The 21,795-nt window shown below is 39.2% G+C and overlaps 1 long non-coding RNA gene across 10 annotated transcripts in view; it reads right to left on the bottom strand.

Annotated features, from left to right (window-relative positions):
• LOC101935975 (uncharacterized) overlaps positions 1 to 21,795 on the bottom strand; it is a 175,797-nt gene that overhangs the window by 58,859 nt on the left and 95,143 nt on the right. For all 10 annotated transcript variants that reach the window (XR_006175174.2, XR_006175169.2, XR_010590253.1 and 7 more), the window contains 2 exons: positions 9,938 to 10,002; positions 918 to 1,264 (listed from right to left, as the gene is read on the bottom strand). This is a non-coding gene — a long non-coding RNA (uncharacterized LOC101935975). The remainder of the gene's footprint in view (positions 1 to 917; positions 1,265 to 9,937; positions 10,003 to 21,795) is intronic.

Genomic DNA, 21,795 nt, shown 5'->3' with positions numbered 1-21,795 from the left:
TGTCTTTGAATTTTTTTTGCTTCCAAAATAGAACAAAGCTAAAATATTTCAAAATTTCCCACAAAACAATTCATTTCAGATCAACTGAATGGTTTGTTCTGATAAAATCAAAATGTTTCATTCCTATGGACTTTTTACAAATTTTATATTGTATTATATAAATTTCACTCTCAACAAAACAGCATTTCCCAACCAGCTAGGCTAAGCATGTTTCACCATACAACAGCCAACACAGGATTTCTTTTCACAAATCCAATGTGGTGTTCAAAATGTTCCTATTTAGTTTTAAATGGGATTTTTGGTTACAGCTCTAGGATGGCAAGTAGTTAATTTATCTGTAGCATTTCCAGATCCTGTATACCAATGTTACTTCATGTATTTTCATAACTGCCATTGACTTCTATAAGGCTAGGATTTCTCCCCACTTGCAGCAGTGTATGATCAGTGGGGAAAAGATTCTATTCTATCATGTCTATTTTTAAATTTCACACAACAATGAGCTTAAAGTACTTTTAACCAATTGCCTGAATCTTTGGCCAAGTCCACCTTACCTGTGAAAGATCCATGTCAGTCATGTAATAGTCTTTTAATTTTTCATTCATTTAATTTAGTCCATTGATAGAAATTATCTGTCAGCTTGTCTATTTCCAGTTACTACTAGACAATACCTCACAATTATAATTGTGGATTGGGTATGATGTTTGTTTTACTTCTTCATTAACAGTTACTACACACTAAGTAAATTTGTTTCCTTGACATGACACATCACTAACGCATGTGAAAAATGTAATTGGTTACATCAAACTAAAATTAGGAAATAACATTAGCTGTCTGTATTTATTTACACATGCAAAGTTCAGACATATCATCAGGAGTTACAATGCTGTGTTTCATTCCACCACAGATTTAGGGTTTACCTTTGGTTAAATGGAGACATTGGTTCCACGTTAATTTATAAGAGCTGGGTAAGACTGAAAAATGCCGTGATCTCCTGAATGTTATCACACAGTCGAGAGTTACATTGGCTTCCTTATTTGCTTGTAAAAAATGTTACTTCATGTTGGCTCAGGGCCTGATCTTGCAGTCTTCCACTGCAGTGGAAGATTTGGATGCTCAAGGAATAGAGATTCAGGTAAATGTTGCCCCTTCTATTACAATAAACATCAGATAATCACATTTGAATTTTGTTGTATTTTGAACTTTGTCTTCATGGAAAAAATCTTTCATCCGCACAGGATTTTATAGAAAGTACTTTTAAAAGGCCCTGTTGAATATAAACAAGAATTAGATATTTGCTATGTTTTTTTAACCATCCTACAGAATTCTATAAAAGGGAAATAATTCTCTATTAAATTCTATAGGACAGTTTAAAATACCTATACAAAGGTTATCATTTCTGATCGAATTCTGGACACTTTTCAATAAGGGTATAATTCAAATTTCTTTTATCATATGTACAGTACATTTTTAGCCATTTATTGTTTCATCAACATAGCCAGAAGTTGTCTTGGAAAGAATATAGATTATTCAACACCATGTTCAGCTTCCCTTTTCAGAGTAGTAACATTCAGCGAAGTGAGCAAGAGAGCAATAATTAACAATGTCCAATGTTAACAGATTAATTCTGGATGGAAGTGGAGCAGGTATGTTCATCCTTGTGTAACCCATACACCTCCTGGGTGTGGTGTTCTGTCCCATCTAGTGGCACTGAGCCCACTTAGAGAGAGAGATAAAATGAGTCTGCTCTACAGCTTTAGTTAACAGCCACTTGGCTTTTGGCTCAGGCACTAAGCTCCAGAGGTCCCAGGTTCAATCCTGCCCAACGACCAGGGGCTATCGGCATTACACTTGCATCAGAACAGCAGGTGTGGGCAGAGGAGGAAGGTGGAGAGAAGAAAGGGGAGGGGGTGTTTGAATTAAAAATGTAATAATTAAGAAATGTTATGCACTGATACATGTTAACTGGAGATGACCTAACTAATCTGGAAAAGTTCAGGTACTTCACATCTCAAAAGGGAATGCCAGCATGAAAACCTCAGGGAAGGCAGATAGCTTACTATAGCCCCAACTCAACAAAGCATACATGCTTAAATCCTATTGAAGTCAGCTGGATTCCAGCACATGGTTAAGTGCTTTGCTGAATTGGGATGGTTTGCTGAATCCCTATGATAGCATCATCGCCTATTGCTCGTTAGACTACGCATCGAGAGTGACGGGGCAAGTAAAATTTACATTTTAGAGCATCAGAAAATAAAGTGTCGGTAGGAGATCTGTCTTTGTGATCTGTTTTTAAATTCTCTGGAACAGACTCTCGGCAAGTGTGGAAAAACTATATGTTCTACATGGTGCAAAGTGAACCTAAAGTGACCAAAGATTGTCAAGGGAGAATACTCCTGTGTAGGGGGAATCTCTGCCAGCATAACTCCAGGACCAACCAGCTGAGAATCAGTCACAGCCGACCCCCTGACTGCAGCTCCTTCTCTCCACTGTGCCCAAGCACAGTGAGTGCTTTAGTTCTCTGCGTTAAAAATGTAGGCTGATAATGTGTAAAGCAGGGTATTTGGCATGGTCAGCCTGAAAGCTGTCAAAGATATAAGCATTCAAATTTTGACTCTGCCATAACTTTACCCATCTCTCAATTTTTTCTAACAAAAACATAGGAAACTACATGAAACTTGAAAATTCATTGCCCATAAAACAAATACAGCGTCTCAAAAATTTCTCATCTGCTTTACAACAAGTCAGAGAGCAAAACTGATAAATGAAGTGCTCCATGGTATGCTGGCAGTATCCATAATCCAATGCAGAGACATGCAGCATACTGGGGAAAGGTACAAGGAAAGAAAGCAGTCCTGTTCTGAGTCTCCTGCCATCAACTTCCTTTGTTAAGACTCATTAAATATTCAATCCTGATATTGCAAAATACCTTTTAAACTCAGTGGTGAGGTATCACTGATGGGGGAGACAACAGAGGACTTGTACTCCTCCATGACACAAATACAAGGCATCAAATATGCACTCCTTACAGTGAGTGGATCTTGGCCAGACATTAGACCATTCAATCCTACACTCGCTACAGTTTCTATGCATTGACCCTCTGTTCCAGTAAACTGTGTGAATGAGGAATATTCACTTTGAGCCTAATCTGAACCCCATCAGGAGTAGATGGGAGTCTTTCCATTGACTTCCATGAGCTTTATCATAGAATCATTGAAGATTAGGGTTGGAAGAGACCTGTGGAGGTCATCTAGTCCAATCCCCTGCTCAAAGCAGGACCAACACCAACAAAATCATCCCAGTTAGGGCTTTGTCAAACTGGGCCTTAAAAACCTCTAAGGAGATTCCACCACCTCCCTAGGTAATCCATTCCAGTGCTTCACCACCCTCCTAGTGAAATAATTTTTCCTAATATCCAACCTAGACCTCCCCCACTGCAACTTGAGACCATTGCTCCTTGGTCTGTCATCTGCCACCACTGAGAACAGCCTAGCTCCATCCTCTTTGGAACCCCCATTCAGGTAGTTGAAGGCTGCAATCAAATCCCCCCTCACTCTTCTCTTCTGATGACTAAATAAGCCCAGTTCCCTCAGCCTCTCCGCATAAGTCATGTGTCTCAGACCCCTAATCATTCTCGTTGCCCTCCGCTGGACTCTCTCCAATTTGTCCACATCCTTTCTGTAGTGGAGGGCCCAAAACTGGACACAATACTCCAGATGTGGCCTCATCGGTTCCGAATAGAGGGGAATAATCACTTCCCTCAATCTGCTGGCAATGCACCTACTAATACAGCCCAATATGCCCTTAGCCTTCTTGGCAACAAGGGCACATTTAGATACCGGCCTTTCTTGTTTACAACAATGTGCTTAGGAATGACAGTTCCATCAACTGAAATCACAAGAAATGATTGTCACCTATTATCCTATTCCATCTCTACAACTCTGCCTATATTAGCTTCATTACCATTGCATCTGAACACCTGCCAGTAACACTGATGTTACAATACAAGATTCCTGCCCCCTTGCATACAAAAAACAAATACAAAAAAATTAAAACATTATCAATGGTCCAAGATGACTGAGATAAGTTTAGGTATAATCCATTACTGGTTTCTCGCACACTTTATTTCATCCACTTTTTTTTTCTGATAGTATCAATTGATTTTATGTAGTCCTGGGGTCACTGATTTACTACTGCTCATGCTGGCAAAGGTTTCTATCCTGTTAATATTTTTCTCTATTGTTGCAAAAGTAAAAGTAAAACTAAAAGAAATGTAAATGCAACTCGAGTAAAACATGCTCCTATTGTGATGATTTTAGAGAGCAAACTTCTTAGCGCAGTGTGATAATCAGTGCTTGTGGGATTGGGGCCTAAACTTGGATGGTAGAGCAACTCTTAATTAGATGGGGAGGGATAGCTCAGTGGTTTGAGCATTGGCCTGCTAAACCCAGGGTTGTGAGTTCAATTCTTAATTAATAGTTAATGTTGAATGAAAGAAAGAAAACATGCTCCTTGGCTGATGTACCTTGTCATGTCTCAAGTGAAGTCAATGGAGCTGTGACAATTTACACTTGCTGATGATCTGGCCCAAAGAAACAAAGCAAAAACAATGACAAGAACTCCATAGAATATCAGGGTTGGAAGGGACCTCAGGAGGTCATGTAATCCAACCCCCTGCTCAAGGTAGGACCAATCCTCAGACAGATTTTTGCCCTAGATCCCTAACTAGCACCCTCAAGGATTGAGCTCATAACCCTGGGTTTAGTAGGCCAATGCTCAAACCACTGAGCTATCCCCCATATCTGGATACTGGGGGGCTTTTTTATTCACCCATCCCTTTCTTCTCTTCCTCTTGGATATACATCTAAGCAGTAGCTTTCACAGATGCCAATAGGCTGACAGAGCCCAGTTAACTTATTAGGTTCACTGACATTCATTTTCAGGCAACAATGCCAGGATATTTGGCAGGTACAGACTGCTGTAAAATTCTTTCAGTTTTTAGTTTACAAAATTTTTAAGCACATTTTAAAAAATATATAAGTTGAGTAAAAGCTCTGAATTTACAGTTAGAAGAATTTTGTAATGTTCTAAAAATATATTATCAAAAGTGAAAAGGGGGGAAATAACACAAGAGCAGAAAGAAGCTGAGAAGTGGAAGCGCTGAGGAGCAAGGATTAAAAGCCAGCCTTTCCCCAGAGGTTTTACAAAATCTAAGGGCAGTTTGGAAGCAAAGCACAACATACATTGCACTCGTTTTGGTGTGAGGAGGATGGTAGCGTAACATTCACTGTCATTTGGAGACAGTCTCACAGTCATCTGGATTTGGCACAATTTCTATCTGCAAAACTCATTTTGCAACAAAACATTTCTTCCAGAAAGTCTACTTTTCTGACTTAACATTAGTTTCTACATTGCTAATAAGTCTCCTACTATTAGATTGCTCATGATAAGGAACATGTTTTACTCCATGAGCTTGCTCCAGTAGTGCCTTCTCAGGAAAAGCTATCATTCAGGTCAATGAGAATTTTTCCTGAGGTAGCGTACTGTGGGTATTTGGCAGCGCTATATAAATTGTTCATTATTATAATCTTGCTCCACTGCTCAGAAAGATGGTCCTGTACTGCCCTCACTAGTTTACCTTGATTAACATCTAAGAAAGAGATCTCATGTTCAGTGCTTTGTGCCGGGTTAACGGGGAGGAGGCTGATGGCAGGGCATTCTTTGTGGTGGTCCCTCAAACTTTGGAACCCACTTCCCCACCCTTGGTCCATAATGGTCTGAGACAGCCCAAACATGTTGACTTTCATGGCCAGCTAAAAGGCCCACCTGATTTCCCTGGCTTTTGAGAAGGATGAGGGTTCCTAAGGGAGGGGAATGATTGAAGGCAATGTGGGGTATTGGGTTTTGTTTGAAGACTGCTGGTTTTTAAATTACAGGTAAAGCTGCTTGTATTTGCATTAGTTCTGTAATTCTAAGTAATGGCAGGGCACCCATAACCAGGGGTGGGCATTTTTAAATTGTATTTTATAAATCAAACTAAATAATCAGAAGGACTTAGCTATGCACTTACTATAGGTTGACTTAAGGGAGGTGGTCCAGTTTAATATCCATGCCCCTCAGGAAAGTTAACCTTATGGGGTTTACAAAAACTGAGCATGCACATTTTAAACCTAACCCAAAAAGAATAATCACAAAAGAGAATCACCGCTATAGTCACATTTATGGGTCCTTATTTACAGGTTAGACAAATTTTCACAGGGGTGTCTAACAGATACACTGGTGAGCCCTCCAGTGGGAAAAACTGGGTTGGGTTGGGAGGGGGAAGAGGGAGGGTGTCACAAATAGGAGGTGTGCTATTAATCCAAACGGAAGACTGAAATTTTCCCACAAATAATAACAACGTGATATGTGGAACATTTTCCATTTCCACCTTCACCTAGAAGATAAATCCAAGTCAATTTGCTATCTTTAAAGTTATGTGACAAGCCCCAGATTAATCTTGCAACCTCACCTGCATATTCAAGTGCCACCTTCCCTGACCACCTTCACTTCTATATGATCCCACTGTCAGTTCGCCTGGATGCTAATCTGTGAAAAAATATTTATACTAAGCAACAAAGACCCACTCTTTTATCCTCCCTCTCCTGACTAAAAGAGCTTTTGTTTCTCTTGATTTTTTTATTAGTGTTTTTAGAGCTAATAAAAATTAGAGTATTTACAGCAGGTGGGACCAGTTATGTCAGACTAAATGTAGTGGTGCTGGATGAAACAAGTCTACTACTAGAAATATTACTGTTAATTATTGCCAGTGGGGATAGGTAACACTCTGATTTTCAAAAACAACCATCTGTCTGCACCACACTCCATGTATATGCACTTTCCCTGAAATGTGTTCCACGGAAAGGACATCCCAGACTTTCAGGAAGTACTTATCTATTTATAAAGATTATTGGAAGAGCATGTTTACTGAAGAATAAAAGCGAACTATTAATTCAGTATCACTCAGCCATTTGCAAGAGACATGTTTGAAAGACGGCAACAGAGGGCCAGATTCTACCGTTGGATATTCATGAACAGCACACATTCACTTAAATGGCCATGCAATTAAAAGATTTTTCGCATAGTATTTTCATATCATTCAAGAAATGCCCACTAAAGAGATCAAAGATTTCTATCTTAAATTCCTATAAAACTGTAGAAATTGATGTCATTGATTTATTTAAAATTGAAGTTCCAAGATTAGGAAAGAGGTTAAATCAAATTAAATTACTCTTATTCCCCGTTTTTTTCTCAGAATTCCTTCCAAAAATGTATAGAGGTGATACATGTTGTAAAAGATCCGTGTCAGTGTTTTCCTGGCATTTACAAATGATATCCGTCAATGTTGGTATTGAAAGACTGACTTTATTTTGTTGTTTGTACCTATGATTGAATTGACTCATTTTGTGAGATTATAGAAAATGTATTATATGATCGTATGTGCCTGATGTCCCCTAGAGACCCTATGGAAATGAGATGATGCATTTCATAAGGTTGTCTTGTCAAGATAGATTGTACTAGCTAAATAAATAAACTGCAGTATGTGATTTCACTGTGCACTGTTGACTTCTGCTTACATGATTTAAAGGATGTTACTATGAATATCCTAGGTTGCTAATGTAAATGATGGAGAAATCATAGGTCAATCACATAATAATAAATATTAGCATAGGTTTCTCAAGGCCAGAAATGGCTGAAATTGTAATTGTAATTATAATTTTTCTCTTGAATTACGGGATGTTGAAAACACTCAGGACCCTGCCTTCCTGGAACTGCTCCATTAAAGCCAGGCAGTCTCAAGTTCTGATTTTTTTATTGTTCTAGAAGTCACATTACCATGTTATAACAGGTATTTTCATATCTTTGTACACTTGAACATTATGTTGTATTAATTCATATTGTGTATTGACTTGTAGAGGACTGATACATAGCAACTGCCATACTGGATCAGACCAGAGGTCCACCTATTCAGCATCCCATCTCCCACAGTAGCCAAAAGTGCAACGGGAGGTGCACTTTATAGTGCCTCATAATTCTCTGTTGCTAGAACAAAGAGTATTTAACATAATAGTCAATTGTAAGCTGCTTTCACTTCAACCAGCAAAATAAAGTGCTCTCAAAATGCACTCCTGTGATCACTGATGCGTTATATTTGATGGAAGGCTGGTCAAAACAAGATGGGGCAAACGGATACACTAACCGTCACTTATGGCACTATTTATCCCACTGCTGAATTGTCCTGGACATGCAGGAAGAAAGACGACACAAGGGATGTGGTTTAACTGGCCACAATCTTATTAATTTAACTCTACTGTGAACTATCCAGCAATAACTTGTATGATACGGGTCACTCTTTCTTCATTCAATAATACACTCTGCCTGATGGATGGCTGCCGTCAGCCCCCTACCCCTCCCATCCCTGTGGCCAGAATATTGTTGGGACCCCACCAACCATAGTATGATGATTAAAGGGCTGGAGACATTAAAAACCCCCAACCTCTTTCCCCAGCTTTCCCTAAATTCACTTCCTAATCTGGTTTATCAGGGAAGAGGCCACTATTGAACAACTGCCTGCACTGTATTGCATCTGTACTGTACCTGCACTGCCAAGTTGAGACAACTTGGATGTAATCCTCCTGTTGAACCCCCATGTCTCTGTGCTGCTGTGGGTCAGGCAAAAAAACCCACCTTACAGGGAGGGAAAAATTCCTTCCCAGTCCCCAAAAGGCAACTAGCACTATGCCTGCAACGGATCCAACTACCCTAATTGCATGGATGAGAGCTGCTGGTCCAGTGTGTAATGGCACATAGATCTTAGAATAAGGTCTATATGTCCTCCCCACTGGTGCGCAGAACTCAGTGGGTTTCATCAGAACTTCTGCCAACTACCATCCCCCAAACTATGAGACGCGGGCTCTCAAGAGGGAAGTGAAGTAAGCTTCACTTAAAGGGGCTCCAGCTCTTCCCCCCAGAAGATCCCCACAATGATCCCCACCTCTGAAGCTGTGGAGGTGAATTTGCCCCAGAAACTTTCATGGGAGTTGCACCTTTTTATTTCAGGTCTCAGTTTTGGGAAGTCAAAGGTTATCATATGAACAATGTTTTTCATAGTATTATGGCAACTGGTGTATTACCAAAACAGGGCTGCCTGCTAGGCAATGAACAAAGCAGACTTGTGAAATCATAGTCTCTGGTTACTATAATGCTTACAGAAAAACCATCCTCCTCAGAAGTGGTAAATCCAAGGGTGTTGTAACAACCCTGGAATTGCCTATTCAAAGACATTAACATCTTCTTGGGAACTGATGCCTTTTGGAGACGCACTTTGCTGAAAACACTGTTTATAAAAGACTTTCCACTATAATCTTATCTGAACATTTTCTATGTTTTCCTAATATGTAATGCCTGTATCTACTCACTGATGGGTAGTTTATAGATGAACAGGCACATTTTCTCTGTTGGCTGATTCTGTGCCTCTACACAAAGGAACCCAAATAGTCAGTGAGCATTTTAACACAGTGAGGAAAAAAACAAGCGAACAAAAAAAGCAGGTCATAAATTATATAATCGTGTAAGGATGCAAATGCAATGACTATGCAAAACTAGAAATAAAAGTGCAGGAAGGAAATAGCATTTATTTCATTAAGAACCAGACCCTGCAAACCATCCAAGCATTGAACTCAGTGGGATTGTGCTGTGTATATTCTATGAAATATACTTGTACATTATGTTCATATAAGGTATATGTTGTATAAATATGTTCCATCAAGTGTAGACACAGCAATAATTGATGAAGTTACTTAATCAGATAGCATGATGTCTTTTTTTCAGCCTTGTTCCAAAATGGTTTAATTAAAGGATACTCAAAAAGAACAGATAAGTGTCCCTTTGACACACTTACATGAGCAGCAAGTATCAGAATCTTGTAAATCAGGTCTGTTCATTCTCACTGGGATCCAAGTTGTTCTGTGTAAAAGAAGAAAGATTACTACATTATAACCATGGCTTTAAAAACTCCATACTACCTTCCACACTCTTCCAAAACACTGCCCTCCAATACTTTCAGTATGTCTTTTTTCTAGCGTCATTCAAGATCAACAGGGTTTTTTTATGACACAGTCTATTTAAGACTTGCATAGGGCTGAGGTGTGTACATTTTCCTCAAAAGTTTTACAAATTTCATCCAGGTCTGGTGGCCCATAATGATGACCTGAGTACATTCATTAGATTGAAGAAGAATCTCTGATGGAATATCCTAGATAGTGTGCCTGTCCTGTCAAAGGTTCCCTGATAACTATGTCCATTTTTTCTAAGATTCAAGCCATGTGTGGATCGACTACATAATCCTTGCACTGAAGCCTTGGGAAACACTGCTGTTGATGCTCCTGGCAACCTCTTAATCTAAATAAGAATACAAAAGGGTACTAAGTTAATGTGTAACACAGGTATGTAAACAGAAAACTCTGTAATTGTAGTTTGCTCATTTAGGGCCTGATATAAGGACTACTGAAGATAATTGAAGTATTTCCATTGATTTTAAATGGGCCTTACATCAATCCCATATTCCTCTCTCTAATACATGTTTGTTTCCATGCAGTATAGTACTGACATAGATCATGAGTTGTGTGAATTATAGTATGTACAGGATCCACCACTTATTATACACATGCCAGACACTATGAAATCAATGCAACTTAGCAACATAAGTAAAAATTCAAAAAATATTAGGTCCTAAATCATTACCTGCTTTAAAGTCGGTCAGGTCAAAAAGTGATGCAGCCTTCCTGTTTATCATATTCTAATATAACATCATTGTATTTTAAATATCATGACACCCAAATGGAATTTTTCATAATTTTCTCATCTCCGCTTGCAGTAATTCAACAAAAATGATATGGAAATGCCTTGAAACCTCTTAAAGAAGCAGCATTTTTTCCTAATTTGAACAGATGAAGAAATATTTCAACCCGAGCTCAGCAAGGGATAACAGTATTACAGTCACTGCATGGGGAATTTTGCCACTCATAATTCTAAATCCTTCGCAAACACTTTATTGCTATAAGGTAGCTAACACCAGCCTCTACACAACAGGACATCCATAGCATTAACCATGAGAGATAGGCTTGCAGAAAGAAACTATAGCAAAGTAATTGTAAATCTCTAATGATGCATAAAACCAAGCTGAATTGGTCCTGAATTCTCAGCATAAAAGAAATGAAGCATCGGAAGAACCAATTCTGGTGGCAGTATAACATACTGTAGTGTGGAAACTGTTTATGGTATTTGCTGCAATGAAAATATTTCTACTAAAATGCATCATGCAAGTGATAGGAATACATTAAAAAGGCCTGAATGATGCAACTTCTAATGACATCTTGTGTGATAATAGGAGCAAAGAATTAACCAAAAGAAAATCTGATCTGGCCTACACAATTTGCCATCATATTTCCTAGTCACAGCCTGTATCCGGCAGAATTGGTTAGAATTTTTTTTTAATTGCTACTATTGTTAAATGATCTTCCTAGGAATACTTGCTCTCTGCTTTTCTATTGTGCAATGAGGTCTTTCGTTCTTCTTTCTCATATCCCAATGATGTTTGCTTTTATCGATTTTATGACTTCAATATAAGTATCGATGTATGGATCAGATGACAGTGTTCTTGTATTGTGACTTGCAACAAATAGTTGGGCTGTTCTTTTAGCCATTTTCTGTTTTTTGTCCTGTGCTACCCTGGGTTGTGAGCATTGGTCATGCTGACACATGATTCTGTGCTCAGTTTCCTGATTTATTCTGCTTTGTTTGGCAGAAGAATTTTGCAGCAGTGCATTTGGGGTGCCGTCCCTTGTGCCCTATAGCTGCAGTACCCCCTCCACTTTGTCTGGGATGCCCTAGAGTAATAGAGGTACGTTCAGACTCCCCACTACCCTAGACACTAGCTCAATACCTTCTCGGCTTGGTAAGACCTGCCAGAGCATATGCTCTGCTGTACTTTGCTGTCAAACCCCGTTCATCCCCACACCAACACTCAGCTAGGGACGTAGGATTTTGTGTAAAAGAATACTCCATGATCCAAATACCAAATGAGGAGATCAGAAGGTGTACAGAGGTGACCGATATAGTGCAGGCGATGTATGATGCAAAGCGAAGATGCGTGGGTCATGTAGTCCACAGGCAAGATAATAGGTGGGCAATCTGCATCAGTGACACGATCCCGAGAGACCACAAGTGACTGCTGGGTAGACCGAAAGCATGCTACGCCGATCCCATGACAAAACTCTTTGGCCAGAAACGGAAAGAACGTGCTCACAACAAAACGGAATGGTGTGGCATCGATTTGTGTTTGTGGAGGGACGGCCGGATGAGACCAACCCGGACAAAGGTGGCAAAGGTGACTAAGACACCTTCTTTGTGATGTCAGATATCTCAGTAGAAGTTTTTATATTACATTGGGCTAGATCATGGCATTTATTCCACAGCCCTGCATAGAAAGCAGCATGGAGCTATGACATCCCAAGAGGGCACTAGGAGAGATTGTACTGCAGGCAAGTGCATTCTCTCCTGAGGCTGTTTACTCTGCACCATCCATCAGACTGACACATCTCCCCACAGTGCACTGGCCCTCTCTGCAGGCTAGTATAGAGGCCCAGCGTCCTACCGCCACACAGTCGCTTTGGCACAATTTGCCTGGCAGTGTGAAGAAGCAGGAGCGATGTGTGCCTGTGCTCCCCACAAAAAAGAGAAACTGCTATTGCGGGAGGCCCTTGCACGGCTGCATAAACATGGGTCTGGGCTCTCATTGCTGGGCTCTTCCCACCCATATACCCGCATGATGCCCACACAAGTGCCATCATTATCTAGATGATAAAATATAATGCCGGTCTCACAGTTGTATGTGAATTTATTTTGACTGTTACAGTGCCTGCCCTGAGTTCTAAGCACTTTGCATTGTACAAACACCTAGTAAAACATTTTAAAACTGCATTTTAAAATACCATATTACGAATTACTGGCCTCAACAAACTATCAAAACCAACTTGTCTTATCCCAGCGACCTCACCACAAACCCACTGGGGCCTTCCTCCATCGATCCACCACTATTCTGAAAGTCTGTATGGAAAGATGAGCTTTGCAGCAAGTGTTAATGCTGGTGAAGGATGCCAGACTGATTATCCTGAAACTGAAAGTCCTCTACTCATCTACAGAGCGGGAACAGCAAAAGAAGTAGCAATGCAAGTTTCCCCACATGGCCTCACCTATATGCTTCAGCATGGCCATGGACAGAACAACTTTTGAGATGAAAGGGTTGTTTTGTTTCTTTGCATCTCAAATACAAGCCTTTCTACAGACGCTGCCACGTGGTACCAAATGGGACCATGGTTTTGGCACTGTTCACTGAGAGCTAGAATAGACACCACCAAAACTCTTGCTCTTTTTTCTTTTTTAAATAATTTCACAAATCTCAGAGCCAGACATCTGAAAAGTAGGATATATCAACACAGTGTCAAAATCTATAAATGCACAGACTTGAAATCTGTATGTGCAGATAAAAAATGGGGTATTTGCAATTAAATAATCATCTTGATGGAATGCATAAGAGAACCACATTTATCCATAATATGCTGGTGGCACTGTATACCAGTTTCAGTATATGATCTCTCATGCACTCTTTAATTAATTAATTAATTAAAGAGTGCATGAGAGATCATATGACTTATTGGAAGGACACCTAGCTGCAGCAAGGAAAGCAGCTAATATTTATCATTTTTATTCTTTAAAATATTAATAATTTCTCCCATTAAAAATAAGAAGTGAACAAAGTGACCCATTGAGGCTTTGTATAAGTCACAGAATATGATGTACGGTATCTGTGTACAAATGTTATACCCATATTTATACCCTCTGAAAAATTCTGCTTAATAGAAATAAAAATTAAAGAGTTTAGCATGAGATCTTTAAAAATGCTTGGCATTGGCCTAACGCTGCTCCTGTTGAAGTCAATGATAGATGCACCATTGACTTCAGTGGACAGAGAGTTAAGATAATGCTAAAAAGTGAGGAAATTCAGTTTCCCAAAGACATTAATTGTCCTCCAACCCTTGCACAAATACCCACTAATTAGAGGCGGAGAAATTGATTAAAGAGAAAAGAAGATGTAGAGACAGAGGAGTGAACCAGTTCAGATTAAGGACCAGAGTCAGAACACTTTACATACATTGGTGCACTGTTAGTCACACTGACTTCAGTGTGACTGAGGGGTTCAAATCTTGTCCTGTTCAACACATACCTTCAACTCCAATCCCAAATCACCTCCTCATTTTTAGATGCAAACTAAAATCAAATCAACCCTCTTATAAGTTTCTGAAATGTCTGGAAACATATTTTCCTCACTTGCATCCAGGCTGGGAATGGAATCAGAGCTGGTAAAATGCCACAAGAAAAGCTGTCCACGCAGTACTTCCACCAAAAAAGTACTCGATTTTCAGCCTTCCTACTCAGTACATAGAGGTTCAAACAGTTTTGTTAAGCATCTGAAGTTTGGGATAATTGTCAAGCCAAACACAAATGTTGTCTCTCCCTACCTGAAACCTTTGCTCACCCTCAAACAAGAAATCAAATCAGAAGCTTCTAGAGTGTGTACTTGTTTGGAGGTCACAACTGTCATCCTTGCTTTGAAGAACTAGCTCTGAGAAGTTACTTTAGGAGGAGGGTTTGGTGTATAATACTTACCGTACATCCATACAAATTCAACCCACATAACATGGGCCTGCTTGCCACAAGAATGGAGCATTAGAAGAGGGCCATATTTATGCATTCTACATTCCACAGCAAATTGACACTTTTAAAAGACATTAGAAAGTTGCTGTCTTAACAATCTCTATGGCCTTGGAGGTTTTTATGGGTATTAGTTTTGGAAAAGAGTCCAGTCTACTTGACCTGCTATTCCTAGGATCTCGTAAAGCCAATGAGACTCCATTTGACACCTCCATAATTCAGAGATACCTCACATTTTTCCAATCAATTCAGGCCATCTCTAATTAAATTGAAACAAGAAACTAAAGTGAGATGAATGGTTTATAGCTGCTTCAATGCCTCTCTACATTGATTAATAGATAAAGAATTCATACTTCCACCAAATTAGTTGACAAACTCAACTGTAATTTATTCCTTGTACATGATGATCTGCAAGCACAATATGCTGCTACTGAGGCTCATCTTCAGCTCCCTCTAAATATATTTTGTGCTGCTTGGCTGCCCCCACCGGGTACTCTCAACCCAGCAAATGCTGCCTTAGCATGCAAAATTCCTCCACACAGCTTTTCTTTTAAAATACAGCAGCAAAAGGTTTTTCTTGCATATCATACCATTGTTTGTCAATCCGGTTCATATCCAAAGGGGTTGTATTAAACCCATGGCTACTCCTGGATGCCCAGAGAGTAGTACTGAAGAGTGCATTTCTCCATCTGCACTCATTAAGGTGTGTGGCATAAATCTCTGGTTTCGGATGTGAATTATGCTACACTTACCTATGCCTTTCTCACCTTGGTGTCAGACTACTGCAATACGTTCTGCTGGAGACTGTTCAGAAACTGAAGCTAACCCAGAATGTGGTGGCCTGCTTATTAAGCAGAGCATTACATTGGAAGCAGATTCTTCCACACTGGTCACCTATAGGTTGCTAAGTGAATTCAAGGTGTTGATACTGACCTTTAATACCATACATAGTATGGGTCTGGGTTACCTAAGAGACTGCCTCTCTCCTTGTGCCATACAACTGCACTTGCGGTCAGCAAAAGGCACGTGAGCTGGAGCTAGGGTGACCAGACAGCAAGTGTGAAAAATCGGGACGGGGGTGGGGGGTAATAGGAGCCTATATAAGAAAAAGACCTAAAAATTGTGACTGTCCCTATAAAATCGGGACATTTGGTCACCCTAGCTGGAGATCCCAAATATGATCCTTTAACTTGGAGAATGGGACAGGGTACAAATTGGGTGAGATAGCAAAGTAAAAGTATTGGCACTGAAACTGCAGCTGGACATAGATATAAGTTGCTTAACCTGATTCACTGATAATTGTGCACTTTGAACTTATAATGGGCATCCAGCGTTTAGGATAGACATTTCTGCTAACTGTGTATTAGAAATGGAAATCAATAAATCGATCATCAAAAACATAACTTAATTGTGCTTCTTAACCAGAAATTGAGATACATGCATTTCTCTCTTCCCTCTCCTCCTTGCCATTTAATATAGCCAGTGTTACATAAGTAATTGCTTTGAATCCACAGGCAAAGACATGATGCCAAGAACACATTGTCAGTAAAACAAAACAAAACCATTTCATGTCCCTGCTGAGTTCACATATACATGGTTAAAAAGGCATATTTTCTAATTATCCATCCTGATCTGGTCAGTGTGTGTTTAGTCACTTCTGTCATAACAGGTGTCCAAGCATCCTTTACCCTTTGTGTCACTGTTTTGTCACAGGCCTCTGCTGCCTTGCTGTGGTGGCTTTGCTGTTCACTCCAACGTGGCCCAGTTGCAGGCCCAGTGTTTGTTGCTTTAAACAATCCCTTCTGTGCATCCTCCAGGGCTTGTCCTTCATCTTAAGTGTCACCAATTTTTCTTTAAAATCTGACATTCTTCAGCTCATCACACTTTACATGTTCTACCAATCAGCAGGAAAACACCGGTCTTTTGTTAATCTCTCTTTGCCTGTCTCTTTCTCCATCTTTTCTTGCAATCTTCATTTCTTCTAAGTACTGTAAGGTATTTTGAAACAGTTTGATTCTGATTCTTTTATTAGGGCCAATCTTACTCCAATATCGATCAATGGCATAATGTTTCATTGACTTCAAAAGGGCAGGACCATGTCATAATTTTTGTCCCAAGGCAAACTAAGATTTGATCCTGCTACTTTCAAACAATTTCCACACAGTCTCTTGATCTTTTTGTTCTTATTTCTCTGCTGGCATGCTAAAATCATGTTTGAGAATGATCCTTAAGCATTATGTAATTGGGTCCCTGTCCTGCTCCCATTCAACACAATTCAATTTTTTCCACTGAACCATCTACATTGCTGGCTCTGCTTTAACATTTATTGGTGTCTAACATTTATTGATGATCTCTGGAGTTCAAAATACTGGTTTTTGTTTTGTTTTTTAAGTTCTTAAATTATCTGTAACATTTTTTACAGTATCAGGGTATATCTCATGCCCTATCTCATAAAACAACATCTTTTTTTGATTAAATCATAATTTCTCTGGTTGGAAAAAGTACCTGCTAATAGCAGTACTCCAAAATAAGGATAGCACTCAATGTTGATTTTTCCCTAGGGTCTTCAAGGAATTTGCTATAGCTTCAGGGCAAAATTTCCATAATGGGAATCTAAATTCAGGATCCTAAATCCATATTTAGGCCATATTATGTGCCATCTTTAGGCACCAGATTTTCAAAAGTGCTGAGCACCCATTAGGTCGCATTGATTTACAAAGGCTGACAAGAGGAAAATTAAAGTCAAAGCCAAATATGTAACCAAAATGAATCACTGGACACCCTGACAAAAATGACAAGAATTCCCAGGTTTAGAATGGCAATGGTATTCCTCTTATTTTGAATTGGAGTTTAAAGCGTGGACCCTCTATATCAGGGGTTTAAAGATACTAGTGTGGACCTCACCTTTTCTATAGCATGGACCTCAAGGACCACCTCTCAACCAATACCTGTTAGCATGACGTCCCTGTGCCAGTTACAACAATTGCTCACATGCAAAACCAGTATTAAGATATTAATTAATCTATTTTAGCCGCTTTTAATGTAATTCTACAGTTGGAAGCCAGGAGGAGCCAGTATCATGTGACGTTCCAGATCCCCATGGGTCGCTAGTGATTTGGAGAATCTCTGATCTATAGTATCACACTTCACAACTCTTTGATATAATTATTGTCTGCTCTGTTGTGCTAAAATGACTATAGTTCTTGCTGCCCTGGAAGCAGAGCCAGAGATTCCTTTCCTCTCGTCACTTATCCTTCTTTTCTGCATTGCACTAAAACCAAAATTAAATGTGTTGCTGACTTGTTCTTCGGAGGTTTTTCTTATTCTCTCTCATATGATAAGTGTACAATAGCAATAGTTTCATTTCATCATGAAGTCACATGACTGCCTGTAAGTCTTTCGAGATTTCAGCCCCAACCTGGAAACTTCACGTGAGCGGGAGAATTGCAGCACCCATATGCAGACTCTGCCTCCAGTTTGATCATTAGCAGGGTCAGGGCCTTACTACTTTCATAGATGGTAAAATTCAGCATTCCTGCCGTTGTATACTGGGCTCATGGAGAGACTTAAAACAAATATCAGGAAACAGTATTTGAAGTCAGATGAACAGTGTTTCTTACAAAACATGGAAGCTAGAATTAAGTAACTTATTGAGGCAGACTCTAGTCTAAAATCTGTAGTGAAAGACAGACTAACAATTACCATTATTTTAGAAATGTCTCCTCAGATTTTGACCCATTTGTGCTTTAATTGCTTTAACGTATTGCGTTAAATACTTCTCCAAAAAGCTTTTTGATAAAATGGGGAAAGCCATGAAGTGCCAGATATATTTCTTTCCCAAATTGCTTGCCTTCTGAACAGCAGCTTGATTGACAGGCATCACTTATACGAATATAACAGTATAACATTGCTCCAGAGTGAGAGAAAGCAAGGGTGTTGAACTGGTTCTCTGCCTTATACTGCAGTTGTATAAATACAAAGACTCAATGTTCCACATAATTAACCTCTTTCTATTCAAGGATCTGGAAAATATGGTTGTGTTGGAGTCCCCCAACTTAAAGTTCAAGACCTTCATGGATGAAACAATATTTTAGAGCATCAGAACTATATAAAATCCTTATCAAAAACTGTCAGAGTTGGAATTATCAGTAGGTTTCAGTCAATAATTGTTAGAATTACTGGTGGGTAAGCAGCAACACTTCACATACAATTCTTTCACGAGGATGAGAAAAGCAGCTGGAAAGAAACCATAACAAGAATCTTGTGGAGCTCAGAGAAATGTGATGTATAAAGAGATTATTATTTCCTGTGGATATTGATGATAAATGAACTGGATTTTGTGTGAATAAGAAATATTGTTACCTTCTAAACCATCTGAACTCCCTGCATGTCAAAGTAAAAATCTTTCCTGTCACATGTAAGGACTCAGCACAAGATAAATACTAAATATCTGGGTCACAAGTAATCAAAAGTAGAAAATTCTTCTTAAGTTCTTTTCATTTAATTAATCCTTCCTGCAATTTTATCAATGCAATGGAACATTGGTTAGTGCAGAGGGTGTTTTATGGGATAAATTCAGCCATATCAAAGGAGCTGTAAGAAGTATTAAGTAGTAAGATAAATAAACAAAAGGCAAGGTATGTTGGTAATTTGGTTGAAAGACTGCCCCAGGGGATACCCATATCTGTAAATCAGTTACTGTAGTTGGTCTAATCATGGTATGTCATGAACCTGAAGCTTTCTTTCTTAATCTTTACCTGTACTCATAGCTTACATAAAACATGAAACATTCAACTGTAAAACAGCTAAAACAATAAGGGGCAGTGTTAGAAAGATGTCCCACATGAAGCTGATATTTTAGCTAATTTATACAATAAACCTTACGTAACACATGACTCTTCCATTTAACTATTAGAAAATTGGTATTTAGTGGCACAGATCTGTCAGTGTGATAAGACACATGGCCAGTAATTCTAAGATGAGGGGAAAGCAGTGTGAATGGACAGATCGTGCTTACTATTAAACACAGAAGAGACTGATGTTCGGAAAAGCAGGATGTACCCATGAAATGACCTTTAAAACCTTTTGTTGACATGGGAAGCAGCTAGAGATGTTACCTGGCTTTTCACAATGCCATAAACATTCATTGCTAATGAAAAAGAGACCAAGAAAAACAAGAAAAACATTCAAATAGCCCATGAAGATGAAATATGGGTCCAGTTTCTGCATTGATGTACACGCCACTTAACTTAAGGGGGATTGCACAGGGTGCATATCATTGGTGATCTTGACCCATCAAGTCCAATCAGCAAAGTGCCAGGTGACAGCAGGCCCCCAATTGCACAGAGACCAGCCACAAAAACACACTCCAAGTTCTCATGGAGACCGCACACCACTTAATCGACCAACTGCGACTATCCAACACACCTCAAATAATGACTACCAAATTCGACGTTCATTCTACAGAGTGAAAAACTTTTACACAAAAAGCTTATTGAGTATCTTTGTACAACAAAACAGGAAGAGGCTGAATTCAAAAGGTAAATTATTATTTGGTAATTATTCACTCAGCTCTAGTCTGAATTGTGCTATTTATCCATTTTAGATTGTAACCCCCCCATCTTCCACTATGGGCATGTACAATAGAACTCCCAGCACACTGATGGTGCTCATCAAATAATAATATAATATGTTTAAAACTGTTGGCCTTCCACAGAAAACTCTGATTTTACATTATTGATTATCTTAGACAGAATAACTTGCACTTATGTATGAATACAAATCCATTTGGTTATTTTAGAGCCATCAGGCTATGTATGATTTTACACATCTATCCGCTTAATTAGACACTCAAGTTGCAATCAGGATCTGTTACACTCCCTAGAGAACACTGGGCTCTTAAAGATATGGATTACAATAAACCAATATGTAGTATTTTCATTTTACCAATATAATCTAGTTCAAATGTTGTTTGTATTATTTAAATGGAATACTGACACTTTTGGGGTCAGATTGTCAGCTGGTGTAGAACATAAGAACGGCCATACTGAGTCAGACCAAAGGTCCATCCAGCCCACTATCCTGTCTACCGACAGTGACCAATGCCAGGTGCCCCTAAGTGAACCTAACAGGTAATGATCAAGTGATCTTGCTCCTGCCATCCATCTCCACCCTCTGACAAACAGAGGCTAGGGACACCATTCCTTACCCATCCTGGCTAATAGCCATTCATGAACATAACCTCCATGAATTTATCTAGTTCTCTTTTAAACCCAGTTATAGTCCTAGCCTTCAAAACCTCCTTAGGCAAGGAGTTCCACAGGTTGATCAGCATAGCTCTGTCAATGGCACTATGCCAATGTACACCTGGTAAAGATCTGTCCCATTACCTTCTGATGAGCAATCTGAAATTTCGTAAGGTATAAATCATCTCTCTGCTTGAATATAATGAGAAATATAGATTTAGTTGACATATTTAGATGAACAGGTGTGTGTGTATATATATATATATATGTGACTTTCTTAAAAAAAATAGAGTTCTGGAATATCCCAAATGGGTGAGGTTTTGTTCTTTACACCACCATGACTAAATAAATACAACGGAACAGAAAATGAGTATCCCAAATGTGAGATGGATTACAGCATTTTGTGACATGAGACATGCATGTCAGTGAAATGGAAGGTACATTTTGGATATGGCTTATCACCTAGCCTGTACATTTCAGTAGCAGAGTGGTGTCACATCTTACGACCAACAAGCACATGTATATATGCCCTTCAATTCACTAGCCTACATGACACAAAATATTGTAATTCTGACTGTATAATGCTGTAGAAGTAAAAGTCGGATACATTGAGACTGATTCGGCTCTTAGTCACACTTGTAAAAATCAGGAGCAACTCTGATGGAGTCAATAAAGTTACACCAGTGTAGACTTGGAGTTACTGAAATCTGAACAGTCCCTCTGTATTTAAAGGTGTTGAATA

Source organism: Chrysemys picta, chromosome 9 (assembly GCF_011386835.1).
Source record: "Chrysemys picta bellii isolate R12L10 chromosome 9, ASM1138683v2, whole genome shotgun sequence".
NCBI classification, from domain to species: domain Eukaryota; kingdom Metazoa; phylum Chordata; order Testudines; family Emydidae; genus Chrysemys; species Chrysemys picta.
This window is presented reverse-complemented; position numbering and strand designations above follow the sequence as displayed.